The 24,857-nt window shown below is 32.8% G+C and overlaps 1 protein-coding gene across 1 annotated transcript in view; it reads right to left on the bottom strand.

Moving 5' to 3' along the window:
- Window positions 1-14,412, bottom strand: part of LOC143236487 (uncharacterized) — a 60,747-nt gene extending 46,335 nt beyond the window's left edge. The window contains exon 1 of the mRNA XM_076474773.1: window positions 14,254-14,412. The gene's annotated coding sequence lies outside the window, so the exon portion shown is untranslated. The remainder of the gene's footprint in view (window positions 1-14,253) is intronic.
- Window positions 14,413-24,857: the final 10,445 nt, after the last annotated feature.

The raw sequence follows: 24,857 nt of genomic DNA, 5'->3' as shown, positions 1-24,857 counted from the left end.
CCCCAGTGGAAATTCCTTTTTAATTTTATTGCTCAGAGTATAGAAGGCTTTTGCCACTGATATTTGTGTTTGTAGAATCTCACCATAAGTTAGTGGTGCAACTTGTCGCAGGTACTTTTCTGAATGGTTCTGAGGTGCTCCAAGTTCATTCATATTACTTTATTTTTTTAAATGCCATTAAGTGCGAGGCAAGGAATCTCCCCATAAAGAAATTTCTAAATTCCCGATCTTAACATATCTTTATGATCTGAGTGTAGCAACATTTTGCTAATATACCCTTCCTTCTCAAAAGAGGTCAGTTTCTTTTCGCGTACAACTCATGTAACCGCAAGCAATGTCAATATTTTGTTCTGGTACATTCCACCCCATCGCTCTATAATATCGGTTATAGTTTTACATGGCTTGATGATCTGCATATTGTTTGTTTAATCTCGCGAAAAACTACACGAGGGCTATCTGCGCTAGCCGTCCTTAATTTAACAGTGTAAGCTTAGAGGGATGGCAGCTAGTCATCACCTACCGCCAACTCTTGGGCTACTCTTATCAACGAATAGTGGGACTGACTGCCACATTATAACGCCGAAATGGGTGAAATGGAGGGCATGTCGTGATGTGACGGGGATTCGAACCCGCGACCCTCGGATTATGAGTCGATCGCCTTAACCACCTGGCCATGCCGGGCCCGATTTGCCTATTCAAAATCGTTGTAATGTAACGCACTAAACATCTATTTAAGTGTGTATATTTACGTTAAAATATATTTGTCATGCATCTAAATGTTTAAAATGTTTTATATTTGAAGAATTTGTAATTTATTAACATTAGAGTAACTAACGTCATATCAAAATATTAAAACTAAGTAATGTAACTTATTCTTTGTGCGCAACGCTTTATGTACCGCAAATTTCTAAGCACTGTTGCTTTGCAAGTGTTTCGAAACAAAATAGCGACCCCCTTCTTCACCACTCAAGCCACCATGTTAGTTGATGTCCTTGAATTATAACAAAGAACTTAAGTCTAAACTACAATTATTTAAAATAAAAACAGGGAATGAATTTGAAATTTACTTTTATGATGGAGGAGCAGAAATTTGAGAATCAGTTATTTATTATACAATAAAACTGGAAACACTGAAACAAGAGATTTGGATTTATAACGACAAACATAAAAGAGCTGCGCGTGAGAAAACAACTATGCCTAGATGAGTTAGTCATACACTTCTGAGAAACTAGCTTTAAATATTAATGTTAATATTTTGTCACAAAATAAAAATTACTTTAGACAACAATCATTAACTTAATGTGGAAACCTGATTAACGAAACATTATTTCCGCAGACCGATCAACTGAAAGTGTTTTGGTTCGAAACTTAACGTTGACGAGACACTCTTGCGTTTTGTATGATAATTAGGTGAAGCTTAATTCGTTTTATTCTAATGAATCTTTAAACATTTACTATAATTATATATTTTGCTTAAAAATAAAGGCGAAACAATAAATTAAAATAAGATGAAACGGGAAAAATTACTTCATAAATAATGAAGATTTGTGATCTTAGTGTTGCTCATCCTCCCAAAAAAATGTTTCCAATTTGTTTCATTTCATTATTACATTATTTAACAACTGTTTCATTTCATTATTACATTATTTAACAACTGTTTCATTTCACTATTACATTATCTAACAACTGTTTCATTTCACTATTACATTATCTAACAACTGTTTCATTTCACTATTACATTATCTAACAACTGTTTCATTTCATTATTACATTACTTAACAACTGTTTCATTTCATTATTACATTATTTAACAACTGTTTCATTTCATTATTACATTATTTAACAACTGTTTCATTTCATTATTACATTATCTAACAACTGTTTCATTTCATTATTACATTATTTAACAACTGTTTCATTTCATTATTACATTATTTAACAACTGTTTCATTTCATTATTACATTATTTAACAACTGTTTCATTTCATTATTACATTATTTAACAACTGTTTCATTTCATTATTACATTATCTAACAACTGTTTCATTTCATTATTACATTATCTAACAACTGTTTCATTTCATTATTACATTATCTAACAACTGTTTCATTTCATTATTACATTATCTAACAACTCCATATTCTTGAAGCTGATATGGTTCGATGGACTGATTGTCTTTCACACAAATTATTGACAAATGTGTGTATTTTCGTAAGTCTACGGATTTACAACGCTAAAATCAGGGGTTCGATTCCCCTTACTGGACTCAGCAGATAGCCCGATTTGGCTTTGCTATAAGAAAACATACACATGCTTTGGGTCACGAGTACGTTACATGTAAGTTATGGTTAAATACTATCTTTAGTTAAAGTGTTACTCAAAAGTTGGCATTGGATGCTGTCGATGAGCTTCTTTCACGCTATTCTACTAGATAAAAATAACGGATGGCTAGTACAGGTAGTCCTTGTGTAGATTTGCGCAAATAGTCAAAATTAAATACATACAATAAAATCGAAGGGTTTTTATGGTTCCAGAATATTTTTCAATTACTAAATATGAAAATTAATAAATAATTATAGAACACTGCTCCGAATATAAAATTCGTGATGACGAAAAACCCACCTAAAAATGACCCAAAAAGGTCGAGAGATTGTTCTCTACTTTATTTTAATAAAATATTTAATAGTAATACCAGCCGTCTTGAGATACACGAGTATAAAATTAAGAACGTTTAATGTTCCATTATAACGGGATTAAGCCCACCTTTGGAAATAATCAAAGATACAAGTCTCTTCATAACACTTTCATCAGTCGAGATGCGCTTCAGATGGAATTGCAATTTTTCATTCTTCGGGTAACATTCCAAAGTGTTACACAGCAGCTAAACTGGATTCAGACTTTGGTTTTTTAGCTGAATAAAGCAGTTTCTCAGCGTTATTTGTTTTGAAATACTACTAGAAACATTGCGCAGGATATAGTAATAGTTTACAATGTCACATAAAATCATAAAATGGAAATAACTCGAATCCTGGTTACTGCCATCACTTACAGCCCGTCTCAGAATTTTTATGAAGACTGTAGCAAGTTAACAGCCAAAACATGGAATCTAAGGTAATTATAACCAGTAGTTACGGCTTAATAATAATAAATGTGTGTGCGTGCGTGTCTTCTAGCAAATTCACATTGGGTTATATACTGTGTCCACCGAGGGGAATCAAACCCCTGAATTGTAGCGTTGTAAATCCGCGGACTTACCGCTGTACCAGTGGAGGACAAATAATTTTTAATCAGACTTAGGTGACTGTATGGACTACTAAACATTTAAGCTATTATTAATGCCTGTACAGGTTTATTTTAGTGAGATAAGTTCTAATAATCAGCTTTAGGAACTAGTAAGTTAAATTAAATTTGTATTTTTAACACGTATCTACAAGATGAAACTCATTTTAAAGTAATAAGATAAAAAATAACTTTCAATTGACACTAAATTGAATCTACTGAGTGTTTCTCATCTAATAATTTAATGGAAAATTATCGAAATGATGCAGTGCGATGTTGCAATGTATGTTACAAAATTCAAAGGAGCATAATAAAATAGCTGGACAAATAAAATGACAGGTGTGGCCTAATAATTAATATTTCGGGCTGCAAATTGAGTGTTGCGATGCATGAATTCAGTTAAGGAAAACGTAAGTTTTAAGAGCCAATTCTGGTATTTTGGGCACATAAATACGATGTTAAGTAAAGACTTTCGTAAGTATAATGAAACCAATACATGATGACAAAAATAATAAAATTTATAATAAACGTAACAAATAAAATGCATGTGGTATGGTGCCCACTGCAATCTGTTAAACTTTCATGTTAAAAAGCAAAATTATTGTTTTACTTTGAGCTTAAAATATGTATAACTCAATTAAGCCGTTTTCTGATTGAATTATCTAATGACCTTGGTTTGTTTATTATTGTTTCAATACCTTGGACGTAAACAACTTTTCCTCAAAAACCAAACGTTTATGTTTTTACGTCGCATAGTTAGTTGATATTTGTCAGTATAACAGTAATATTTTCATTGCAATGTTCTAAATATTCATCAATTCATTTACACTGGATTTGGTTGGTACTACTGTCTTTGAGCTATATACGTGTTTGCTCTTTAAAGAAATTTACGAAATAGTGGTCAAACAAAACTCACTAGCATTTCCTAGGCGTCTATAATGGAAACGCGTCCATTGCCTAAAACTGAACAATTGTTTATATTAGCTTCTTTCTTTATGCTATGGACATCAACCAAGGTTTTTGTGACTGTTACTTTATGACTGATCACATCAGATTCTACTAATTCGAATGCACATGGAGCGTTAATGGCTTTAGATTGAGTCATTAACTCGTCTTGTGTAATGATGATAGTGGTACCGAGGTGGATACGTATCCACCAGCTTTATCTGATATATTTATCATATCTGATTTCTCTTTCTGCACTAAATGATATCGTGTTAATGCCTTTTCCCCATAAGTCAGTAACCTCACTGCCCCACTTGCTACTATTTCTCTCTCTCTTTTGCTCTTTCCCAGTGTCACAGCGATATGTCTGTGAACATACAATGGCAGAAACCTGGATTCGATACCCCAGGTGGACAGAGCACAGATAGCCCATTGTGTATCTTTGTGCTTAAGTTCCAACAATCTTTTTGTGCCGAATACGACGACGTTTTGCTTTTTTTCTTATTTATGTTTCACATGGATAAAGGAGACTTTGAAGAAACCACTAAGTTTCGTTGTATTTCTCCCGACCTTTAGCACCTCCGGCGAATATACAATGCTGGACTTATTCACTGGAATTCGTGTTCATCAAGTCAGAGCCTTCAAGACTAAAATAATTTCCTGAGGTATACAATATACCTCTTTTAATGTTATCTGCATTGATGAATATTTTTGTGCTATCAACTGATAATATTTCAATCTAATTACTTTACCGGTGTCTTAAAAATACCAAAAGTACTCAACGAGTTGAGACAAATATAGCATATTTATCAATATATTTATTTCAAAGCATTTTGGTAGATTAAGTGTGCTATTTTTTAATTCGTTGACATTGATAATGGTAGTATAGGCAACGAAATGCAGTTTTATGTATCCTACAGAAAAATAAATAATATATTGCGGCCATTTTCAAATCCATGATGGTTGCTACTTGATTCTTGAAAAAAATGTATTATTTTAACCTCTTGGAACGAAAATCGAGCCAAGTTCTATTTCGCTACAGATAACATTATGCTAAAAATATTCAGCATTATGTAACTAGGATTAAAAAACATATATAACAGGTGTGTGTTTCGCAGATCTAATTTAAATTTATTTTTATATTCATACTAAATGCTAGCATGTTTATATTTCTTTCTCTGGTGTGATTTACATGGCCATGTCATGTTTTTTATGTGCAGTGTTATACCAGAAGTGCAGATTAATTGAGCTGCTTTAAACTTAACTTCCAAGGCGTTATCTAAGTTTTTTCATATTCTACTTAGGATAAAACACAACTACTACTACCATTAAATAATGTTAATGAGACTTCTAACCTCACTTTTATTCAAAACAAGTGTCAGGTGGCTAGACATGGGATCTGATAAGCAAATGTATATTACTGGAGTCATTGTTCACAATGGCTTATTTGATACTAAGTGTCTTTTGGCCACTGCACTATCAGCAAATGTTTTTAAAGAGGCACATGTTCACCTCGAGCATTGAGATTAGAACATTACAACAGAGTTACTAATTACAGATTGACTGGAGCTGGTATTTAGAATACAGAAGGGTAAATCTGAACGTCTATAATTTGCGTGCTATTGCTGCAAAATTTCATTTCGCACTTTGGATCCGTGTGAGTGGTGTAACAGAGATGCTCAAATACCAATATTCAATTAGAAAAGCTCAAGACTGAGCGGTTAGCGCTGTTGAATAGCGACTTTTCATCTGGTTAGTCAGTCTTGTGTACCTTTGGACAGATATCCAAAATGTCCAACAGCTTCCATTCTTTATCATAACATCTTGAAAGTGACTCGCTTGCTGTTAAATGTATTTTCAGAACATTTATATAATCAACCAGATTGGAATTCGGAGATTTTTCTTGTCTCGTTTTTGGCCTTTTCATAAGATTCCGATAATTTCAACTGTACTTTTCTTTCAACAGTGAACAAAAACATTTAATCAACAGAAAAAAGATTAAATCAACAAAAACGTCATTACATAACCTTTTTTTCTTCAGAGATATTTCTCTAAAATACGGTATTATCCGTTATAAAATAAAGAAATACTTTTTCAATTTTTTATTTATGTACGTGTCGAAGTTACAAGACAACCACCTTTTGTTAGTGATGACGCACATAAACGTACAAGTAACACAAAATATATTAAACAATCCGGCCTATAAATTTATACTGATGTAGTTACGTATCTCACACCCCTTTTGGTAATCTTGTTAACATATCTACTAATGATAGCCAACGACTACAATATAAAGCTGAACCTATTTTTGGAAACGTTATTGCATCTTTTAGTATCCTATTAGCTCTATCTATTGAGTTTTCCGGAGGCATTTAAAGGGCCTAATAAAATCAAAGGAACTAATGCAGTATACCACGCTGTCAAAGGTAATTAATGTTTCCCATGTTTATTAGACACAAACGCAGAAAAAAGTTCGAAGATATGAACACGACATAGTTCAGTTTTCAGATGAATATACAAATTGTGCAACTTCTTTTAAAACTCTAACTACAAAAAATGTCATGTTCCACAAATGGTTTAGAAATTAATACTGTGTAGAATTTATAAATACGTCTAACTGAAATCGTTTTGAGCTTGGTGATCAAAGATTATTTTTAATATGTTTAGTACAGTCTTAAATAACATTTAAGTCACTATTTTGTGTCAGTATGTGAAGTATTGATAAATATATATATGCAACTTTAGTGGATTCATTCCGACAACACAAACAATACATCGCTTAAATTACACGTTAGTACTACAGAATTTAATAAATTAATAAATTAGGAGCAAATGTATGAAAAATATAAAAATGTAAGCTTTAAATCTTTACATATCTCCTTTTAAGTATTAAAATTTGATCATGCGATTCTGAGGTGAATTCCTTTTAAAGGCAACTAAAATTTAAAACACGGTGTAGATCAGAAGAAAATGTCCTAATCTACTACAATAGTAGTCCAAGTAGGGCAAATGGCTTCAAGAGTACGAAACAGACTACCAACAGTAGTCCAAGTAGGACGAATGGCTTCAAGAGTACGAAACAGACTACCAACAGTAGTCCAAGTAGGACGAATGGCTTCAAGAGTACGAAACAGACTACCAACAGTTGTCCACGTAGGGCGAATGGCTTCAAGAGTACGAAACAGACTACCAACAGTTGTCCACGTAGGGCGAATGGCTTCAAGAGTACGAAACAGACTACCAACAGTTGTCCACGTAGGGCGAATGGCTTCAAGAGTACGAAACAGACTACCAACAGTTGTCCACGTAGGGCGAATGGCTTTAACAGTACGAAACAGACTACCAACAGTAGTTAAAGTAGGGCGAATGGCTTTAACAGTACGAAACAGACTACCAACAGTAGTTAAAGTAGGGCGAATGGCTTTAACAGTACGAAACAGACTACCAACAGTAGTTAAAGTAGGGCGAATGGCTTTAACAGTACGAAACAGACTACCAACAGTAGTTAAAGTAGGGCGAATGGCTTTAACAGTACGAAACAGACTACAAACAGTAGTCCGAGTAGGGCGAATGGCTTTAACAGTACGAAACTGACTATCAACAGTAGTCCATGTAGGGCGAATAGGTTCAACAGCACAAAACAGACTACCTATTACAACATTAGTCTAAGTAGGGCGAATGGTTTTAACAGTATAGTATGCTGCCTACTACAACAGTAAGTAGGGTGAACGGTTTCAACTGTACAGAACCTAACCTACTACAATGGTTTAAGTAGCCTGGATTGTTTCTGCAGTACCAACTGTAATAACCCATTTCATTAAGTTACATATTCTAGATGGCTTCTTCAACATCAAGAAGGACCGCTGATCAGGAGTAAGCTATTTAAATCTATGCATTAAAGTACCTTATAAATCAATAAAATCAAATCTATATAACCAATTGACTAGAAGTACTTAATACCAATAACCAAAAAAAAATTAAGCCTATACTGAATAGAATGCATTAAACTGTTACTTTGATCCCTTCGTTGTTAACGGTATTTCGGCCTTAATCCCAATAATAACTCATAGGGGGTCAGCCGAGCTTAGAAGATTTATGCTAGTTTTTATGTTATATACTGAGCTAAAAACAAAAGGCAATTAACATTCTAGTCAAAACAATCAATCTTAATATATCACTGAAAATAATTTTAAACATTTCAACCAATAATGAAGAAAGAATGAAGTAGATAAGTCAAAACTTATATTTTATAATAAAAAATCACAGTTACTTAGTTTGTTGATTTTACATCTATCTTGTTTAAACACATACAGAAATCAGATTGGATCCTGTTTGAAAAAACATCTTATTTGATCTCTCGGATTCACAGTTCTGGAACACTGACCACAAGGCCACACCCGAACCCAAACAAACATCCTGATCATGTAAACTAAAAATGATAATAAGCTCTTTTGTATAACGTATATCGCCATTTTAATACAAATATGTATCTAAATAAAATTTAATTTAGAATATATGTATTCACAAAAATGACCAGACACGAGACTACAACAAAACAACAAGTTTTTGGTATTATTATTAGCCAGAAATGGAAGAGAAATTGTGAAAATTAATTGTGCTTTTTAATACAAATCTACATGACAGGTTATCTGTGTTGTGTCCCCCTAGTGGATTAAGCTCGGGGAGCAGGGAATTTAGTGCAGAAAATAATGGTTTAGGTCTTCTGTGACAGATTCATCTTTGAAAAGCGTAATTTAGTAATAGTAAAATATATACTCCTCAAAAGGCTATAACTGCAAACAGTGTTTTTCAAGTTATATATTTCAAAATCCGAAAAGTTTTAACGAAGTTAGTTGTAATTTTCTTCAAAAAATACCAGCTTCCTGTATTAACTTCGTGTACAAAACTCGAAGAAACAAACAAAATACCAAGAATGTAATTTACTAGAACGTATTGCAGAACGACTTCATCCTTTGGTTGATCAAAATTTGTTTTAAAAAGATATGACTAAACCGTTCCGCTAGAGAACTGGTGAGCCACAGAAACAGGTTGATAAGCTTGCTTTGGTTATGAAAGTTTCTGTAGAAAAATTTGAGTTGCGAAAGTGTGTACGTGCCAGTATTTTACCACCCACGTGTTCTTTCAAGTCCATATTCCATAACGTCCATCATGAGTAGAGGTTCACGAGCCTGACTAAATGAAACGATAGCTGCTCTAACTTGACCATAAGAAATGTTTAGTGCATCATGTTTTTGTTGTTTTTGATCGAATACAAAAGGTCACGGAAAGTGGAACTGATGAAAAACAGAACACAAGTCTTCGTTGCTGGCTGTTTAGGCCACACCTAAAACGAACACACACACACACACACAAATAACGATTTCAAATACCTAATCTGTCAAAAATTTAAGGTGTCACTCTTGTAAGGATAGCTAACAGACAGGTTAAATGTTACTTCTATAACAAATAATTGCTACGATTCCTCTCACCTATAATTAACTCGAAATAAAAACATGTATACTTTATTTATGCATGCGTATAGAAAAATTATAAATTAAATATGGAACAGACTGTAGAGTCAGTGAAAGCCAGAGAAGACGGCTAACTGAAATTAACGTCTGGTACTGTTGTTCGAAAAAATAGTATCATTAAAACTGATGTACTAATTAATAGCCAAAAAAGAATATAATCACCGAATAGCTTACTTAGCGCAAGAACTAAATCTCTATTTAGAACATTACTGGGAAAAAGTAAAATCACTCCCAAGAGAAGCGTTTGTTCTTCTAGTACGTAAGATAATGTGGAAAGTTTCTACAGAGAAAAGTTAATTTAGTATTTCCACAAGGAAATGTGTTTGTAGTGAAGTACAGAAACACAGGTTATTTGTACTCTGACAATCACGAGTATCAAAACCCGGTTTATAGCGTTATAAGTCTCCAGGGAGGCAATGACGGGGGGCAAGTAAATTAATAGGGAAGAGTAGGGGCATTTGTTACAAATTTACAGAAAACATAAGAGGAACAGTACAGTTAGTTGTAACTCACACAGAACTGTAAATATTCTGTTACTTTCTTCATTTTCTAACTTGTTTAGGAAGAGTAAAACCCTATGTTTATAAATCACAGAAAGCTTACTAGGGAAGATAACACTCAGTTGTCACTTTCACACAGACCTAAACAAGTGCATACATTTAAGTACTTTCCCACATAACTTGTTACACTGTCTTACAAGGAAAGAGTAAGTTCATTTGACACTTTCTAGACAATTTGTCACAGAAAAATAACTTGGAATATTTTACTGATATCCAAAAATTACTTCTTCAATAGTGAGAAAATTGCTTTGAGGGTCATTAGAAACTTGTGGTTTCCAAAGTAGTTTCAATCATATAATCAAATAAGTTCGAGTATACAGTAATTAAGGAAATATTCATCAAATAAAGGGTACAAATAATGCAATTTTTGCCATTTATACATAGGCCTAAATATTTATCTTGTTTAAAAGTGATAAACCACAAACTTTCACTGTTATTTTCATCTTTGTTATTTTATTATTGAACATATTTGAAAGTTAATCGTATAGTACAAGAAGCAGCATGTTACACAAGTCTATAAAACCGCTACACACATAATAAGGATATTACCCTATTGTACTGATATCTATTAAGTAATAACGAATCCGTACATCTATGAGGACTTGAACGGATGTTAAATTTTAACTTCATTGAATTTACAGTAAGAAACTTCCACGGTGACTTGGTGATAAGTATGAGGGGCTTATGACGCTAAACATCTCGTGTCGATATCCATGAGGGGGCACAGCAGAGATAGTCCATTCTCAAGTTTTATCTTTACAACTTTAAAAGAATCTTTTATCTTTAAAAGAAATATCTTTTATACAATTTAAGGTGAAATAACTTTTTGTTTTTTAAACTAACATTCAACAGATTAATTTTAACCCAGGCCCATGACAACCTTTTAAGAAGTATAGACTGGTAGTACCTTGATACATAAAGAAATATAAATTACTGGAATTTATCCTACTGCTTTTCATTGTTTTGCATTAAGATTTTGACTAAAATATAAGAAATAGTAGCAAGAAGTACAAAACTACAAAATATATTATGAGCATAAAGTTACGTTTAGTTTAAGAGTTACCTTTAAGAACTTTAAAATAACATTTATTTCATTTTCTTCTCTGTCTTGACAGAGTACATAAAATGTCCAGCTCACACAGATATCATTACTAAGGGCACGATTAGTGTTACAAAATAATTTGTTATTGCCTTTCGAAAATATGAACCAAAGGAAAATAAGTAAATATACATGACAATATAGTTCAAACACAATATTTAAGTCAGTAACAAATCGAACAAAACTGAATATTTCATGTATATTTTGTGTTTTTTTAATGCGGTAAATGCCCATATGATTTACTTTGTGAGGGTGCTAGCTGATTAAATTAATAACTTTAACGCAAGATGGCGCCACAGCAGCTATAAGCAGAAGTACTTGGACGAATGCTATTTACAATTCTATATACATACATTTTAGTTCCGCAACTGTCTCGACACCTTGAACCAAAAATGAATGAAAAAAACGACTTTAGTAGAAACAATGATCATATAGTTTTGCAAGTGCTCTAGAAAATGCGTTACTATAAACTTCAAGATTAAACATTATGTGATTTCATTCTACTAAAACGCCCTGTTTTGGCGTGTCTGAAAAGTTACTTGTATAGCACAGTGTATAAACACCATAATAGAGTAGAAGCCAGGCGATTCATTCACCATTTAACTAAACGATGTTTTCCACGGAAAGATCTTCTGAGTTGGAGATTTCAAGTGATAATTTAAATAGAAAAACTCAAGAAGAATTCCGATACTATGAAAGTAATTATTTCGCAACGTACAGGTGTTTTTCAGCACTTGTGAAACGCTAGTTATCTTTCTTCAACCAATCAGTAAAAACTAACTGGTTGAAGAAAGATAACTAGCAAAAACATGTAACAAACAATTTGCTTATTTAGCGATTCCATGTTGTACTAGATTTCATTTTCAAAAACGTATAGCATGTTTAATTCTGACCAATTCTTTTTATTAAAGATCATCGTAATTAGCCCTCAGATTTAATACAGACAAACACTTTTTTTTTACACGAAAACCAAAAATCCTCTGTAAACTGTTCCCCGATGGAGAAGTAATAAGCCTATGGACTTACAACTATAAAATCTGGGGTTCGATTTTCCGCGGGGGACACAGCAATCTTCCCAATGTGGCTTTGCTCCAAGATAACCAAATCTCTTAACTATTGTACGAGCTTCTAATGTGAAATAAGACAATTACAGTTATCAAAATAAAATTGCCACAGATGTTGGGGGTTGATAATGCTAAAAATTCGATACACGCCATGAGCATAGTATACTAGCTTACAGATTAGTTTTACGCTTAACAGCAAATAAACTTTACTTATCTCTGGTTTGTTGTTTAGCTGATCATCTGTGCAGTGCCCATCACTGGTATCGAAACCACGTTTTTAGTGTTATCAGTCTTCACACTTACTGCCGAACCAAATCTTACAAAATCCTGAGACCCCTAGCGTAATTATATTTCTTTTAAAGAAGCTGGGAAATCATTTTCACTATTTTCCTGTTTTCTAATACATTTTAAACGTTATTCGTATAACTGATATCATGGTGTTTACTGTAAACTTGTGTAGCAGAAAATTATTTTAATTTACTAAATCTAAAGCATTACTCTCATTTGCTGTAAAACTGATGTAATAAAACCAACAATCTCTAATAGTTTCGTTTTGTTATCTTGCTGAGGCATTTTCGCTTAGACTATAGTTTCATTCTGCAGTTTTTTTATTAAACGTAAAATCTAGTTTTAATTTTACTTTATGGAAGATACATAATATAATAAGAGCGTAGTAAAACTCGTTACTGAATAAAACTATTTTGCTGGGATACCTGTGCCTATTATTCTAAAGCTTCAGACTGTAGTTTTTATTAAACGCAGAATATAAATTTTTTATTTTACTTTACTGAAGATCATACATAATACAAGGTATGGTAAATCTTGTTACCAAATAAAACTTTGCTAATGATTTAATTCGTAGACTATTATATTGAAACCATTGAAACTCTTAAAACAACTTTGCTTATAATGTGACTGTATTAAACTTTTGTGGTTATTATTCAAGATTTTTGAGATCATTGAATGAAACCGTCTGAAACCAAACGCTTCTCCAGATGTGAATGTTTGCAGTAATTTTTCAAAACGTGTTTCCGTTCTCTCACCGATGACTTAAGACATCTTTTTTTCCGGATATAGCTTGTAGATAAATTATACCATTCAATGTACAGTTGGGTAACCGTGGAATGACTAAAAACGGGAATAAATTCGACAAAAAAATATGCTTCTAGCTTAACTAGCCGGATGAAGTCCATGAAGGAAAAAAAAATGCAGGTACGGATGGTGTTTCGTACCTGGAAGGTTAACGCATCGAAAACATAATGAAAATCGTGTTTTATGTAATAGACAATCTTCTAGTCGTGTGAGAACGATCCAAAGAAGCAGTGGCCCGGTCTTTAAGAATCTAAACTTGATAAATATAAAACTGCTGTGTTTGACTTTCGTATTGCGCGATATCCGGCACTGTCACGTTAGCTGGTAGTAAAGGATGCTGGTGAACTCGACCGATTGATTTAGGTTTCGCATATGTTAATAAACAAAGGTTTCATTGATGTTTGCAGTTGTAATTTAGGTTTACTAACCTTGAAGATCAAGGGATGAAATATTTAAGTTTTTCATGATAATATGACGTATATTTCACGTTTTGGATACATTTAATATAAAATAAACGTCAAAGAAGCAAGAGAATAATTAGGAGCACCAGAAAAATTTTGTTATATCTAATTTTGACAGAAAAGACTATTTACATAAAAAAATAAATGTTTTACACATGAATATCACAAAACGTTCACACGATAAGAAAATGCTCTTTACGGTTAGATTCAACGATACTTACCCAAATACTCCAGAACAAGTCTTAAAAGTAGGATATAATTCCGAGTTTAAATAAAGTTAACAGATCTTGTTATTTGATCATGATATTCTTGTAGAAGAGGCCAGCAGCTTGTTTGACTTGATCGTCCGCAGTAAAGCTTCCCGGTGGAATGCTGCAGTCTCTTTTTGTGCTTTCAACCAATCATAAGCAGCAAAGACCGCACTAAAACAGCGCCCTCTCTTTTGTCTAGATGCACTCAGTGATTCAGGTGTGATATTTTTATTTACGATAAAACTGCTTTCCTTGATCGAAGATTAAAATTTTACCAAATACGCCAATCGTTGGAAACGTTAGAGTAAAAAAGTAAATAAATTTAGCCAAAGATAAAATAGCCGAAATTACAAATTTTCGTTATTCGGTTTACGAATATTTTGTGTATGACTTTTTTTAAAGGACGAGGCATAAACAAGATAAAGATACAATTGCATGCCGTATTGTTCTCTATGAAATACAAATATCCTAGAAAGTTAACTCAACCGTTACACATGAATTATGTTTGTTTAAAGCATTGTTAGCACACTCCAACTTTGGTTCAACCACGAGTAAAATGAAAAACACTAAATTTAAAATAAAAAAAAATGTTTCACATGAGAAATCCACAAACAGAAGACTTCCAGAGGAACAGAAGAAAATAAAGAAATACAGAACTTTAAATTTATACGCACGACACGTTATCTAACTTAATAACTGTTGAGAACAAGTCGTCGAGCTGTTCTTAGGTAACTGACACGTTGCTGTTAGTCGCAAGCACAGTATGCACGTCTCTCACGCAATATTATATTTGAATTGTTGACTATTTTGAATTATCATTAGTGAAATAGCTTTCGAATTCATTAAATACAAACTTTAATGAACGAAGAAGAGAGAGAGGAGATATCCTCTATTTAACTACATGGTTCCTGAACGACACTTTTCATATAAAAGTATCTTTTGAACAATTTCCCCATGAATTTCCTTCTCATATTTCAAATACATTTTGATTTATTAACTTTTCACTTACGTCGCAATTACTGAAGTATATAATATTTAAAATTAGAAGTGGAACGTCGTTTTACTAAATCGAAAGGACAAAATTTATTTTGTAATTCACGATTCTTTATGATCCTAAAAAGATATAAATAAATCTAAACAGTATCAATGTAGGTTACACTTAGACGTTCCTTTTCCTAACAAACGCCATTTTTAAATGTAAAACTGCTATCGATCTGTATGGTTTAGAAATGTTAACTGTAATATTTGAGCAATTTTGAGATAAGAAAAAGGAATGTCTAGCAAAAAAGAATTGTATTTAGTGTATTCTATGAAAAATACAGTCACCATACGAGACAAATATTATTACATTAAATTGCTGACTTTGTGTACATTTTCCTCACGTTAAATACAGTCACCATTCATAACAGACAAATATTATTACATTATATTGTTGACTTTGTGTATACTTTCCTCACGTTAAATATTGTCACCATTCATACCAGACAAATATTATTACATTATATTGTTGATTTTGTGTACACTTTCCTCACGTTAAATACAGTCACCATCCATACCAGACAAATATTATTACATTATATTGTTGATTTTGTGTACACTTTCCTCACGTTAAATACAGTCACCACTCATACCAAACAAATATTATTACATTATATTGTTGACTTTGTGTATACTTTCCTCACCTTAAACACAGTCACCACTCATACCAAACAAATATTATTACATTATATTGTTTACTTTGTATATACTCTCTTTATGTCAAATAGAGTCACTTTCCATACTAAATTAATTTCATTATATTGTTGATTTTGTAATTTGGTGTGTCAGCCACAATTGTCTTCCTTGACGAAATAAATCACACCATATGTCATTAAGTCATTTTTAATTAAAAGTTGTTAAGCACTTCGTTTTTTGTTTTTTTTTAATTTATGTAGGCGTAGAAGATCATTTGCACTACATATAATATTTTTTTTCTAAACAAAGATATTTCAACCTTTGTTGTAGGTGAGCGTTTTTGGATGTCTAACAGTCTGAAAATAACAGTTTTCTAATGTTTTCAGCACATAATTACTTCTCACTCTCGAAATGTAAACACGTACTAAAATTGAACCATATGACTAAACCTCCTAAAGCAGTAATGAATAAAGAATTACTTTGACTTTCATTTTAGTTTCAATTCATTTGCATAATAATAACACGACCTCAAACAAAAACAAAACATTGCATTAATTAAAAACTCAAAAGTAACAAAGATTTAGTAAAAAAATAGTTTCGAAAAGTGATTATGTTTAGTAGAAATACGCGTTTGGAATTGTTAAAAATAATCCAACAGAGTATACATGATTTCATTGCATAAATTCTGAGAGTGTAATTAATATCTTAACTTTGAGATGAGAATATGCCAGCGAGAACTTGTAGGCCATTATTGAGAAATAATGCCTTAGATAACTTACCCTTAAAATTGATATAATATTGGGTAAGATTCTATGAAAAATAGAATTATTGTTTATGAACTGTATTTTAATTTACTGAACTATAATAATAAAACTCATTTGAAACTACAGGTTCGCGCATTTAAGGAGTACATTTTACACCAATCAAAATAAAATGTTTACATTAAACGTTTTGAACTGTTTAATAAAAAAAATACGTTAAGCGAACAGTGCACTAAATGACCGAATGTAACTTCCGTTCTGTTCCCTGGTGGGAAAGCAGTAAGAAGGTGGACTTAAAACGCTAAAATCCGAAGTTCAATTCTCCGCAGTTAGCACAGTTGATGGCCAAATGTGGCTTCGCTCTGAAACAAGTAATCTTTCATTTTATATATATATATATAGACTATTATTAGTAAATCACAAGCAAAGCCGTGATGATAGTTTACGTATTTAAATTATAATGGAAACATCTCTAAATAATTTACTACATTCTTTACTAGCCACAACACACATTATTCACGATTCATGTATACTTAAAATACGCTAACATGCCTTATAAATACACAATCGACCATCAACGCTTCTGATAGAGAGAGTATTTATTGAATAATGTTATTTTAAGTTTTTATTGTCAAATTGTCAAAACTTAATAAAGTATTTAATATATTTCAGTGAATTTCAATTACAGTAACTTAATATGAAATACATTTTGATGACACGTGTAAAAAATGTGATCATATCAACAAAATTCTGATTTGTAAAAGACGAGAGATTGTTTTGAATTTCGCACAAAGCTACGCGAGGGCTAAATTAGGGACGGCTAGCACAAATAAGACTAGAGGGAAGGCAGCTAGTCATCACCACCCACCGCCAACTCTTGGGCTACTCTTTTACCAAGGAATAGCAGGATTGACCGTCACATTATAACGCCACCACAGCTGGAGGGGCGAGCATGTTTAGTGCGACCGGGATTCGAACCTGCGACCCTTGGATTACGAATCGAACGCCTTAACACACTTGGCCATGCCGGGCTGCAAAAGACATCAGAATAATAACATTATCGTTGCAATTGAATCTGTCAAACACATCTTTATGTTTTGTATTTTTTATTATCTTCTCTGTCTTCTCACTTCTTTTTGAGTTATTTAGTTCTCCAGGAGTATCATGTCCACTTGTTATGTCATTCATACTTCATTTTTATTACTGCAAATCACAAATTACAACAATAGTCTATGTGTGCTCTGCTCAATACTGTTATCGGAAGCCGATGTTTTAGCATCATAAGTCCAAAGACTTACGCTGAACTACTTGGATCTCTACATTCTAGATGTGTATTTGACCAGTTTTTGTTGTTTCTTTTTGAGACTCTTTCAGACACACGTACAAGTAGTGTTACTGGTGGTCCCCAAATCTCAGCTTTTTTGTACTTGAGCAATATTATTATTATTTAATAGAAGTTTCCATCAACACATCACAAACACAAATTATAACCTACGAATTTTCATTGACACACACATTTTTTAAATTAATTTTGCAATTAGTTATGTGTATTTATTTGCAGTGGAAAAAGATAAAGACACTACTGCTATGTTAAAGAGCATACGTTCGCTTACCATGGTTTAACCACGATAAAGAAATGAGTATTTTCTATTGCAAACGACATGCAAAATGTATTTCACGAAACCTTTATCAATGATGAGAAAAACAGTGACCTTTAAATCAAAGAGATAGTAACAGATATAGGAAGAAACCATTCCAGTAAACATTCATTTTAAAATTCTATAACCTTCTTATAAATATTTATTTTGAAATTACAAAATGACGGTTCATAATAAGCACGAAACGGCATAATAACCTGAAAACGGGTTGAATAAAAAAGTTCAATATTTTCTCTTCATTGAAATTCCATTATTTCTAAAATATGTTTGTAAAGTTTCACTTAAAAGAAAATACGTTGAGAATAAGAATAATTTACAGAACTTTATTTTATAAATGGTCTCTCATCTGTTTTTGTTAAAACAGGTCGTTTGTTTTGGGCCCGGCATGGGCAGGTGGTTAAGGCACTTGACTCGTTTATGAGGGTCGCGGGTTCGAATCCTCGTCACTCCAAAACATGCTCGCCCTTTCATGCAGGGGGACGTTTCTAATGTTACGGTCAATCCCACTATTCGTTGGTAAAAGAGTAGCCCAAGAGTTGGCGGTGGATGGTGATGACTAGCTGCCTTCCCTCTAGTTTTACACTGCAAAATTAGGAACGGCTCACGCAGATAGCTCTTGCGTAGCTTTGCGCAAAATTCGAAACAAACTAATCGTTTGTTTGTTTGTTTTATTTCGCGCAAAGCTACACAAAAGGGAAGGCAATAATGGGTCACGTACCACGCTGGCACTATGTCGCGTGGTCCCTTTTAATAGTTTCTTGATTAAATGTCACTGCACTACTTTATTATCAAACATGTGAAAATGGTTGTCCAACAGATTTATTACTATATTTATAATAGTGGTCGGCTAGAATGTAATTTAAGGTTTATAAATTTAAATAAACGATCTTGTAATAAATCCTAGTGATATAAAACACATCTATATAGAAATAACTATACAATGAAAATCACAACAGATATTACAATATGATGCTTATATAAATAATGATACTTATACAATTTAATGTTTTATTCTTAACTTGAATTACGCAGAGAGCTACACGAGGGATATCTGCGAAGCGGTCCGTAATTTAAAAGTGAAAGACTAGAAGGAAGGCAGCTAGTCACCACCACAAACCGCCAACTCTATTACCAACGAACAGTGGGATTGGTCGTCATATTATAACGCCCTCACGGGAAAAAGAGCAAGCATGTTTAGTGTGACAGGGAGTCGAACCCGCGACCCTTAGATAACGAGTCGAGTACCTGCTGGTCATGCAGGGCAAACAAATACTTCACATTTTTTGTTATTGTTTCTTTGTACAATAATATAGTTGCTGTAAGACTTTTATAACTCAAATCGAAGTGAGCTTGAAAATGTTCGTAATGACATATTCGCAAAAAATAAATAGAAGCAATTGTTTAAAAAAAACATGCGTGAGTGATATACATTAAATAGAATTATTTATTTAGTTTTCAGTAGTACACAACACAAAGCATGAATCTAAACGTAACCCAAAAAACTCCGTGTTTCATAAAATATTTGTTTGTGCCTGAGAGCAAAGCTATGCAGTAAGCTATCTGTACTATGCCTTCGACAGGTATTGAAACCCGAGTTTTATCTTATAAGTCCTTAGGCTTATCGTTTACGTGATTAAGGGGGATTTAATGAAACATATGAGGAAACGCATTTAAGATAAATATATTACCCATACAGTCTCTCTTTGAATGTTCTAATATATGTGAAGATAATTTGTAATTATCGATAATACATTTTTTTACTTGTGACATCGTTTCATTTTATGTGACTGGACTTTAAATTGATGTATGAGATTAAACATTCCTGCTATAGTGAAATAAACATTATAAAGATACTTTATATCAAAGTTTAAATGATGCTGAAAGCAGCGTTCTGTCCTCTGATTGCTTAAGCTTCAAGCTGATGACAGCTTAGTAAAAATTGTTTGTCAGGTTTTTTCTAAAGAAACTATGTTTTCAACAAAAAATAACATAATTCATGTCATAGTGGTCGTTATAACTATATACGTGTGTGTGTAGGTATATATAAATCTATGAATAAAAAAGTGCTTTAGAAAAGAGAAAATCGATATTTACAATAATCGGTTGAACGACTCAAATCTTCCACGAGGCAGCACATTCTATTTATAACTATTAGGTGTCGTATGTACTTTGTTGAGTTTTCTCTATTATTTTTATGGGAGCTTACGTGGTAGGAATTTTCACAATATAAAAAAAAACACAAATCAGGTAAAGTTATCTGTTGATGAACATCTATGAAAAATATTTCAACTATACACAGGAAGACTGGAAAATAGAGACATGCACTGAGTAAGTTGAAGTTACCGACTATGTAGAAATACGCATAAAATACCAGGATGAAAAACTTGGGACAAGCGTGATCTGATGACTAGTCTGACGGACTGTGAACACGTTACCAAAACGAAAATGCACTCGGAACTTTAGGGTCGTGAGTGCGTTATAAGAATGACTGTCAGATACGACTGTCTCATTAGAGAAGTCCAATATTTAGCAATGGGTTCTGTTGACTAACTGCCTTTCTATCTAGTCTATAATTTCAAAGTTAGAACTAGCTATGCACAGATCGTTCTTGTTTAGTTTTGCCCGAATATCCGATACAAACAAACAAATAAACAAAAAAAAAAACACGTATGTCTCTATCTGTATCTGACAAAAGAAAAATACTGCATTTCTTCTACAAACACTTTCTCAGTAATGTGATATCAATATAAACATAAACACCAGATATATTAAATGTAATAGTCCGCAACAAATATTGAACGACACCTATCAAGTAAAAATCGACAGCTTTGAGTAACTTTACACAAGTTAAAGTTTAAGACATGGCGCCGCGTGAAGCACCGGCTATTTAACGACAACGCAAACTATTTTCAGTGACAGAACACGAACAGAAATATTAGCTGGTCTGAGGAGGATTAAGTCTGCCATGGGCGTTCTGCTAATAACATGATATGACCAAATGTTATTGTGAAATTACCGAAAAACTATTTATTGTCATTTTGCTAGCCAATTTTAAGAACAGTGCGATATGTTATATGCTGCTTAAAAACGCTCAGTTCATTCTATATATAACAAAGTAGAAGCAAATGTATTTTGTTTCTTAAAGCTGGGCTTCAGTATATATGATCCAAAGTTCATATGATCTGCCAAACGTTTTACAAAATAGATGTACAATCACAGTAGGGTTTTATATTTTAAAAATCAATATGTAATTATTTTACTTGAGCTTACGTCGTAAAATCGTTTAGGACTTTCTCATAAATCGAATTCTAATACCTATCCCTGTTCAAGTTCCTAGATAAGAAAAGATCTCGAATTAACAATACATGTATTAACTTTGTTTGATATTATATATCACATATCTACTGAATATATCCTGATAAAACACGTTAATATAAGGTACCTTATTAAAGTAACCTGTGGAAAAACTTGTAAATGTGTCTTGATGAATAATTCACGCTACTGTTTAGTATACATAACTAAGTTCAGATTAATACAGCCATGAAGTGGTCAGATTTGTCACTGATCAGATTGATACAGCCATAAAGTGGTGAGATTTGTCACTGATCAGATTGATACAGCCATGAAGTGGTGAGATTTGTCACTAATCAGATTGATACAGCCATGAAGTGGTGAGATTTGTCACTAATCAGATTGGTACAGCCATGAAGTGGTTATATTTATTTTAAGTGGTTACGTTTAAGATATACAATGTAGTATATTTGATTTATTTTCAAGGTGAAAACTCTATGGTAAGCTTATCATTACATTATTGTAAATGGATTGCTTAAACTTCAGTATTTTCAAATCCCTTGTTTCTACGTATGTTAGTAAAAATCAGTCCAGTAACAGAACACCATAAGTTTTCATTTGGCTTGATTCGTCTGTTTGTCAAACTTTGAATGACGTGTAAATCACGTATAAGTTATTATTATTATTTCAGTTATTTTTTCATAAATGTCAAATGATACTAAGAAAAAGCTAAACACCAACAAAAGCCTAACTCTGGCGACTAAAGGACTAAAGCCCATTGAAACACCTACACCAAGGAAGTTCTGATATTTTATGATTGAGTAAGACAAGGTTGTTTTGCGAATGTAGTTGTTTCCATAGGCATCAAAAGTCTAAGTTGTGCAGCTGTGTTGGCAACAAGCTTGAGGAAAGAAACCCAACAAGTGAGCAGCTGTTGCTAGGCTAATATCGTCGTTCTTCTTCCGAACATTAAAGCAGGTTGCCGGCTGTTCTTTGTCCGCCACTTCGCTCAGTTAACGCTCCTGTTATTGGATTTTAGCTGCCACATCAACCCTCTGACATAGCATTGTGTAATATCGCACGTGGAACTTCACGTGTCTTTTCCTCAGCGTTTCTGGTCAGAGTATACGCCACAAGCTACTGCCCAAGCAGAACTAAGATGAGTACAATAGTCTGCTGTAATAAGATAGACAGAATAATTTCAAAACACAGAAAATTCACAGAGACATTTCAGCCAAAGACACTTCAATGTTAAAAATATGTGTGAAAACATCGAAGTCGAACCAGGAAGTAACTAAATGCAAGTATATAACAAACCACCCTCACATAACCATGTAAAATTATCTATAACAGAGGCCCTGTTACATCAGGTACAGTGTGAAATGGAGCCGAGCAGTGAATGAACTTGGAAATATTTTCTAATAAGACGATGAAAACACGGACTTCTGGCTTCCTCACGTTCAAAACTAAAAACGTCTCGTATAACGACAATAAGTTTTAATACTGTGTTCAGTTACTAACTTCTTGAAAATTGAAAAGTATCAATTAAAGCTTATCTGTTTGTATTACACATCCAAATGAAATTTCCTGTCTTACTTTAGTTTGATCATGTGTTTTCCGTAAGTTTTTCAATCCTGTCTTACTTTAGTTTGATCATGTGTTTTTCGTAAGTTTTTCAACTTATTTATCTACCGGACAAGACCTATAAATTAAGATATTGCACACAACCTATTTCGTACATAAGGAAGGTAACTGATTCACGTAAAAAAAGTGAAAGCATAAAAATTGTAAATAAGAAATTATATCCCTAATCAGTTGCATCAAGAACCTATATCTAATAGAATAGTAGTTATACACATAAATGTTTGTCATCGTAACCACCTCTGGTGAACGAAAACGTACGTTCTTAGTTTATTACAGAACGTTTCGTGGTGGGAATGTATTTAATTCGCATTCTTATGTTGCTTAGAGTTTATCTTTAATAACTGGATGTGGAGAGGGCAGTCTAGTAGTTAGAGTGTAGGGCAGTGGATCGGAAGATTGCAAAATCCACTTTAGTTCAAATACCGATGAATTTCTTCTTGCAGCGGATGCATATGACCGACTTCTTTTCCTATGATTACTAGTTAAAAATTAGTGACAGTTCTACCTAACTCCCAAGTTCTCTGATGTAGTCGCTCGGCCTACTTGCATTCCAATCTCCGTTCAAGCCCAAGTTACGGATATTAGTAATTAGATCAGGTCTTAAAGATATCATTATATTCTCTGACCATTCTTGTGCATATGTTTCATAAAATAAGTAAAGACATTCTAAGCTAAAAATGCACAACGATCTGTTGCATAAATTAAAAGTAAAATATAAAATTTATAAACTCAATGTAATTAAAAACTACACGTTTCGATGGCAAAAGTTTCGCCATTTTCAGGAGAGCAGAAGAAACACAGGAAATTTATTTATTTTTTACATTAGCAGGTTCACGTATATAATATGCATATAATACACAGTCATCTACAGAATGGATCTCGAAAAAATGTGAATGACACTGTATTATATACAAATTAAAAACATGCACTCGCTGATATAAAATAAAAAATAAAATTTCCTGTGTTTTTCTGATCTCCTGAAGATAGTGAAACTTTTCCCACCGAAACGTGTATAAATTTTAATTGTATATTGTACTTCTAACTTATACAGTAAATTATTGTACATTTTCAAACATTGAATGTTTTTACTTATTTTACTAAAATGTGAGCCTCTAATTTAAAATATTAAAAGCGCCATCTTGTTTCTCTTTAACAGAAGAAAGATAGAGTTTTAGATAGAGTTCCAACTATCGTGTGTTAATGCTAATGTAATACGCTCCTGCCTAAGATCGTTTCTACTGTTAACCAGTTCTTAAGTTTCCCTAAGACTTCTCTTTGTCAACTAATATTTCTCATTTATTTTTTCCAGTTATGTTTTTTTTTAACAAAAAGATAAACTGACGGGGAAGAGGAGTTATTATTTTGAAAACTTTATAATCTAATAAAATAGCACATTACATTCTGGGGAAATCTACCAAATTTAGGAAACTAATAAAATACAAAATAGGTATAAAGAAGACAGATAAAATGTTTGCGCGGGCGTCGAAGTTTCACAAGAATCATCAGCAACACCTACTCGAGTTATCTGTAGTAAACATTTTCATCT

Source organism: Tachypleus tridentatus, chromosome 13 (assembly GCF_004210375.1).
Source record: "Tachypleus tridentatus isolate NWPU-2018 chromosome 13, ASM421037v1, whole genome shotgun sequence".
In the NCBI taxonomy this organism is placed as follows: domain Eukaryota; kingdom Metazoa; phylum Arthropoda; class Merostomata; order Xiphosura; family Limulidae; genus Tachypleus; species Tachypleus tridentatus.
The sequence above is the reverse complement of the archived record's forward strand: the minus strand, read 5'-3'. Positions and strand labels throughout refer to the sequence as shown.